We start from the raw sequence: 7,244 nt of genomic DNA, 5'->3' as shown, positions 1-7,244 counted from the left end.
TCTTTATATAGGTAAATGCCCACCAGGGCTGGAAGAGTGACCTTGCTCAGTTCCACAGTGACTTTAAATGCATCTGACCTGAAGGGTATGCTCATGTTGTAGTTCCCTAAACAACATCTGTCCTTCTCTTGGTATGCTTTTGTTGTTGTGTTTGTTGTTCAATTTAATTTGACTAATCTTCCATCCTGGCTTTGTTATATTCTTCAAATGATCCCCTATTTCTTCGTCTTATTTGCTTTCCTCTATGTCCTCTTGTGTTTTTAACTGATTGCTTCTCTTCTTTATAGGCGTTCATGAAGTGGTATAATTTAATTCTGTTATACAATTCCTTCTGAGCTAGATGTTTAATTTTTCCGATATCAAGTTATTTTTACCCTTTCTGCAAGTCCCTGTAATACTTTTGTTTAGATATTTCTCTTGTTTAAATCATAGTACAAAATATGCAAATCTTTGGCAAACCTTTTAAATTTACTGTAGTATTTCTGTTCTGTTGATGTTTCATTCCACTGCTAACTCTTTGTTAGAAACAGGAGTGTTGCTGCCACTTCCGAAGGGCATACTTTAAAGAGCATGCACTAATTTTTCCCACAAATAAATCCAATTATATTAAATATTACAGCAATTTTTTGCTTTGCTTTCCAGTATTATTTAATCAGCTCTATTTATAACAATACATTTTCCTTCTAACCAGGCTGTTCATGGCAACACTCATTTCATCAACACTATTCCAAACTAGAAAAAACAGCCCAACATTTACAACCTTTTTTTTTTTCAGTGTATTTAGTGTCACCTTTCCACAGGCTTCATTACCCTCATTCCTACCACGAGAGAACAGAAAGCAGAGTAAACCTCTAGAAATTAAATCTTTGCCCTTTTTCATCAACAGGAGTTTTGCTGTGACCTCCGTAAAGCCAACTTTCGACGCCGGTGTAAGATATGTTAATAAGGCCTACTGTTCAGAGGACACTGAACCTAAATTCTCCATTACTTTATATAGTTGTCTATGCCTATGTATACAGTGAAACAGAGGCAAAATAATGAAGCTTCAGGGTTGGCTTCTCTGGATAAAAGTAAGCAGAAAACCAGACCCATGTTGCATTGTTATTCCCAAATAGTCTTTATCTTGGCTTTTACAAGGCGCAGTTCTGGATCAATATATAAAAATTTCTGAGTGTGATATTGATCTAAGCCCTACACCAAGCAAGTACAACTAAAACAAAAGTTAAATGATAGTGGTTGTGACCAGTCCATTTATGATCTCAACGTTCTTACCTCTGGTGAAGCTTACAAGAATCGCAGAATTGAAATACACATATAGCAAAGCTCCATGGGGCATGACATACTTTGGTTGCTTTGGTCTTTAGCAAATCTCTGGTGAGTCTTGCATTGCCTTATCCCTAATTAACAGGTTTTATGACATTATAGAATTACATAGCTCACGTACTGACATGCCTATAATGAATAATATAGAATAATGCTGCCCACATATCCCTGTCAGTAAATAATTTGTAATCTACAGCTATTTCTGTATCATTAATATGTTAGGTGTACCTAGACAGCCAGGCACATATTGTAATCCACCACTTTCAGACCTATACGGTTGTCTTACAGGATGCTGAACAGCCCTAAACAAACGAGCTTATATTATTATCTTCCCAGTTTCTTTGGATTATGTATTTTCTTTCAAAAGTCATGCAGGCTTTTCTGAATGTGAGCAATGTTTGTTGAATAGCTACCCTCTTGTATAACCTTTCAGAGCATCCAAGGAGTCACTCTGATACTAATGATGGAAACTTAGCAGGACTTCATTTCTACTACTGCATCTTAAGCTGCTGAGTGGATTGGTTATTTAATACATTTAGCAGTTTTCATAGACTTGTAGCAACAACATGTAAATAAATGACTTAGTCAACGTATTCACTTGTATCAGCTCAATCAGTTAACAGTGACTCAGCATGGGTTTTGACATTGACAGCAAAAGCACTAAGTGGCCAAATTCTATGGCAGCTAATTTGATACTGCTTACAGCATCCTTCCGTAAGGACTATTTATGTGAAGATGTCATGGTTTTCCAGCAGAACATTTATGAGAAAGGTTAGAGGACACAGAAAAATCTATTCTAAAAAGAGAAAAGTTACAGATTATGCATTTTCATAGCAATCGTCAGCAGAGGTTTAGATACACTTGCTTCTCTGCATTTACTATTTTAAAACAAGGTACATTATGGATTATGCAAACACACACTTTTGCTTGAACCAGCTATAAAGTTATGATTTCAATTAAATGTGGGAACAGAGGGTAATTTACTTAACTAGAGGCACAATAATGTAAACACATAGTTGAAAGGTCTTTTGCCTTAAGGAACCTGTTAGAGCTAAATTTCAAAATATATTTAGGTACCTAAAAAATGACATAGATAGTCATGAAAGAATTTTGAAGTACTTATGTACCTAAATCACATTGTAATCAACAGGGATTAGATACTGAGGCATCTTTGAATATCCCTGCAAGATATCTACCTAAATGTCTAGCCACCTTTACATTTCCTCCCTAATATCCTGACTGTGTTTTGGAGAACTTGTACTGCACACCCATCAAACACAACCTGTAAGACTATCTCTACTGCTAGTATGGACATCCTGACCAAAGAGAGTATATTAGCTGACCTTGCAGTGCCTTCCTACGCTGAAACCCCACCCGTGGTTTGAAAGCAGCAGAGCCAGTGTTCTAGTGTAAAGAACAAGGGTTCAGATTCACTAGGAACATTTCCCAAAGAAAGAAAATGTCTTTTTGTTTCCTTCCTATCCTAGCAAAGTGAGCAGCCACACTGGCGTTCTTCTACAAGTTTGTCTGCTACACTTTCCCTAACCCAGTTTTGCCATAGCATCATACAGTTGAGCAGGATATGTATTCTCTATGTATTTTAGAGTAAAATATATTTTTATATATTTTAGAGTAAAAAAAAGTTGCGTTTTTTTTCAAGAAGGCAGCCTTGGATGGAGTCTCTAAGAATGGGATTAAAGTGATCTGAGTGCAGAACAAACTTCCTGCACAGATTTCACTAAGCAACAGTCTTCATCCTTTTTGTACACCTTTGATACTGAATGTTTTATCTTCCCTTTTTACATGCTTCAGCCTGCTTTTTGTGAGCTTGTTTCAGAGGAGAGCACCTACCATGGTGAATCGTGGACAGGGAAAAGATTGTGGATGTAGCTGTTCCTGACCCGTTGATGCCTTCTCATTAATGCCCAACTGGCAATACAAAGGGTCTTCAAATGGTGACCCTGTTGAGGAAAGAGATGGCTGGTGAATATCCTTGTAAGCCGAAAAGCCAGCAATACTTCAACAGTCATCTGCAGTCAGAATGGGTTACAGTAAGGGCAAAGGAGGTATTAATAGCCATCTAACAGGTTTCAACTACAATCCTTGGAGCTCAGTTATCAGAAACCTCTGCAACTTACCATTAATCAACGTGTGATCCTTCCTGACCTTCCTGACAAAGATTCATAATCCTGTATGAGCATACAGGATGCCAAAGACTATAGGAATAGGAAGACATTTCAGACCCATATCTCCACTGCCTTGCATCTGAAGTAATCATTTATAGCTGTAAAGCATTACCAAATTAGCAGTTAGTAAATGTTTAATCAAGGAGCAATGTAAGGACCCAGGCTTTCTTCCATTTATTTACTTCTCTGAAAACAAATTGATGGGCAATGCTTATAAAAACAGACATGTAAGATTACAGGAAGCTTTTAAAATTCTCCCTCAGCCTGCTTATGCTAGCGAAGGAAAGGCAAGACCCTGAAAAGGCCAGCTTTCCAGGTAACACAATGCTTCTTCCTTTAGTCAGGAACTTTAAAGAGCTTCTTGTGAAGCTGAAAACTTCTTTTATTTTCACTTACTCATCCTGACAGCTGAAATGAATGACGTCCATCTTTTTGGGTTAGTGTCTTCCCCCTCTCCACTTTGCAGTGACATGTTTTATATTATCCACTCTGATTACAGGGGTCCTGCTTTGCTTCACTGAACACCCGATTTCTTGGATTCATCTATCGACAATAAGTGGTGCAACTTATGATTCATCCTCAGTGTTTTCATTAACATACTCTCTTAGCAAGTGTTGCCTGCTCATGTCTGGTTTTCTTTTCATACTTGGATATTTTCTTTTACTGTATTTCACATCTGGTACTGACTGGCATCCTGGGTAAAGCTTACTTTCTTTATCTTTTGGTTCCCCTAGGTGGGACATCTGAAGTACCAAAGGACTATTTTAATCTCTCTTCTAAGGAGGTAAAACCTGTGCCATCATGCTATCCATCTACGTAATATGTCTCTGCCCAAAAACTTATACATCCATTGGCCAGTTGTACTCAAATTTGTGTGGCAGCTGTCTCAAAAATAACTCTTACAAATTTCATGAAACCAGAGAAAGAAAGAGAGCAAGAAGGATCCCAGTGTTCAGCCTTCACTGTTAGAAGGTACCATCGAATCCAAAGAGGTGATGCGGCTGTAGGAAAACAGGCTTCATTGCTTCAGCTGCTCAGGGGGCCATGTTTTAAATGTGTCAGTGGGCATTAAAACACTAAACAATAAAGTATTTGCTAGGCTACTGTAAGTGACATGGGGGTTTGGCTATAAATATGCTACGTTCCCTGACTCTCTACTGTACCATACAGGGTCCATGCCAGTGTTTTGCAAATGGAGCAAAAGGACTCAGAACGGGGCATGACACCCGTAACCAGCACCAACCCAAGTACTGCAAAGCTGGAGTAACACAGAGCCTCAGTCAGGAAGGAGGGGGGAGAGCCCAGATGCCTGCAGCAAGCTCCCGAGACTGCAGCTGCCAGCTCAGGGCATCCCATGAAGAATGGTGAATCAGATGAGGGTAAGACTTTCAGAATTTCTTTAAAGATTGGCCTTGGCATTTCTTTTACATAGTGACTGTAAAAAAGCAAGCGGAGGAAGTTTTAATTTAACTGAAAATGAACCTGCAGGAAAGTCATAAAGAAAAGGAAGACAGGCTGCTGAGAATGGATCATTAGTGACGCTGTTGAAGAGATGGAAAGCTCTTTGAGAGTTTTTTTCTGGACAATCATTGTTTTGTCTTTTTTTTTTTTTTTCCTGGAACCAGAGATTAGTGTAAAACTGCTGTTGTTTGGTGTTCTGAAACAAAGCTTTGGTATGAAGACTTGGTTTCTTTCTTTTGGAACAAAGAATGGATTCGATTGTCTCTTTGAACTGACCTGGCTGGTTGCTCTCAGACTCCTTGGAGGGGAGGGTATAAAGCTGTGGCTGGTCTGAAACTGTGCTGAACACAAAAGTTGTGGGGGAAGAAGAAATAACCTCTTAAGAACTAGGCCAGTGAACCAAAGCTGACATTTGATGCAAGATCTCCTCTGCTGGAGGATGTACAAGCTCAAAGGAAGACACAAATCTTGCTATCTTCTACTTAAGGCAGAGCAAGGGAGTGCAACTAGCAATAAAGTATATGGATAAGGTGAAGAGAAGAAAAGAACAACTTTATTGAGATTATTCTGACACATTGACTGGCCATGTGCAGAACTAAGAATTTCAAATGATGAATGATGATTCCTGGGCACTCCCACCTTAAAACAGTCAGATGATTGTCCTGTTTTGGGTTTTGGTTTTTTGTTTTTTTTTTTTATTTTTTTCCATGTGTAAGGCCAAAGACTAACTGGGATATAGGTATTGACTTATTCTTCGGATGACTCCTGCAAGTCAAGGTCTGGCACACATGTAACACTCTCATGCAAGGAGTGAGTGAGACACTTCCTACCTATAGTAAATGGACAAACTGATACCCTTAAAAGGAAATATAATAACCAAAGTCTACATCTCATTCTACATGTAAGCTCATCTGTGGGTAAACTCCACGCTGCTCTGGAGTTTGTGGACAGTGCATACCCATTAGTGCACCGTCCTCCCTGTAATTCTTCTTGGTAGTATCAGCTATGACTACTGACACTGCCCAGTCTCAGTGGCCACCTCCTTCATGTTCTCTGTTATCTAAAGTACAAAGGATGTCAGAAGCCATGGTTCAGGATCCTCTCTGTTTGCTCGCACACATATCACAAAGGAATGGTTTTCTACTGAAACCACAGCATCAGAATTCCTTGAAAGATGCTGGATACTGTTCTGCCCTCTGTGGCCTCAAGGATGTCGGTTTCCAATCTCTCCCATTTTCTTTTAGGAAGATTCAGTTATCAGTCTCCCAAATAATCTGTCTGTTGAGGGTGGGAAATACAAACAATCTAAGATTTCTTAGCACTGATTCAGAAACTAGTGTTTTCTGTCATGTTTGTTCCCCTATACTTATCAATCATTCACATTCATTTTTTAGTCAAATCATATCTGAGGGGGACAATGAAGGAAGTCATGGTACAAATTTTTTATTGCAAGGCCTTGCCAGATAGACCAGTGTAGCTGAAAGTTTAGACATAAGTAGTAAAGGATAGCAAGAACTCTGTGAAACTGGGGTAGTTTGCAAATTAAAGTTACAGTTCATTTTTCAGGCAACACAGGTTGTGGTACACAGCATGAAAATGCAAATACCAAGGACTCGTGTTACTGAAGGAGGAATGTTTAAAGCTGCTTGTGCTTTGGTCCCCCTCTGCGAAATGAAGAAAATGGTATCTTATCTGGATGGCTAATCCATTACTGTTGCTGAATGCATGGAGGTTAGTTCATGGAAAAGAATATCAGAAGTTTTACTGTGTTTACAGCAGCAGTCTTATTTTCTTGCTAGTCATTCAAATGGCTCCCACTCTACAGCAATTTCTCATGGCCATGTGTCAATGAATTTCATATATTTACATTCTGTATCCTGCTCAATATAAACTATAAGAGCAGACATGCTGTGGCAGCACAGCAGCAGTGTTCTGGTAAGGTATGTGACATGAGTTTGTCCTATAAATTCTTGATATGATTTATATTTCTCAGATTCTGGATGCCCAGGCTCCCAATGGCAACATGTACACAGCATGCAAATTTCAACACCTATGCTCAGCAAACAGATAGTTTTATTAATAATGACTTAGCTCTCTTTATTTAAAGAGAATGGAGGCATGAATTTGCATGCTTTGATGTCTGAGCCTCGTTCATCTTGTGTGTGTGATTTGTCTGTGAATTTAGTGTTCTGAGAGAGTCAAGGGTAGAAAGCCTGTTGTCCCTTTGCTCTTTTTCACTAGCATAAATCACTGATTCCACATATAATACTGGGT

Source organism: Pygoscelis adeliae, unplaced genomic scaffold, assembly GCF_000699105.1.
Source record: "Pygoscelis adeliae isolate BGI_AS28 unplaced genomic scaffold, ASM69910v1 Scaffold300, whole genome shotgun sequence".
NCBI classification, from domain to species: domain Eukaryota; kingdom Metazoa; phylum Chordata; class Aves; order Sphenisciformes; family Spheniscidae; genus Pygoscelis; species Pygoscelis adeliae.
Note: the sequence above shows the minus strand (reverse complement) of the source record.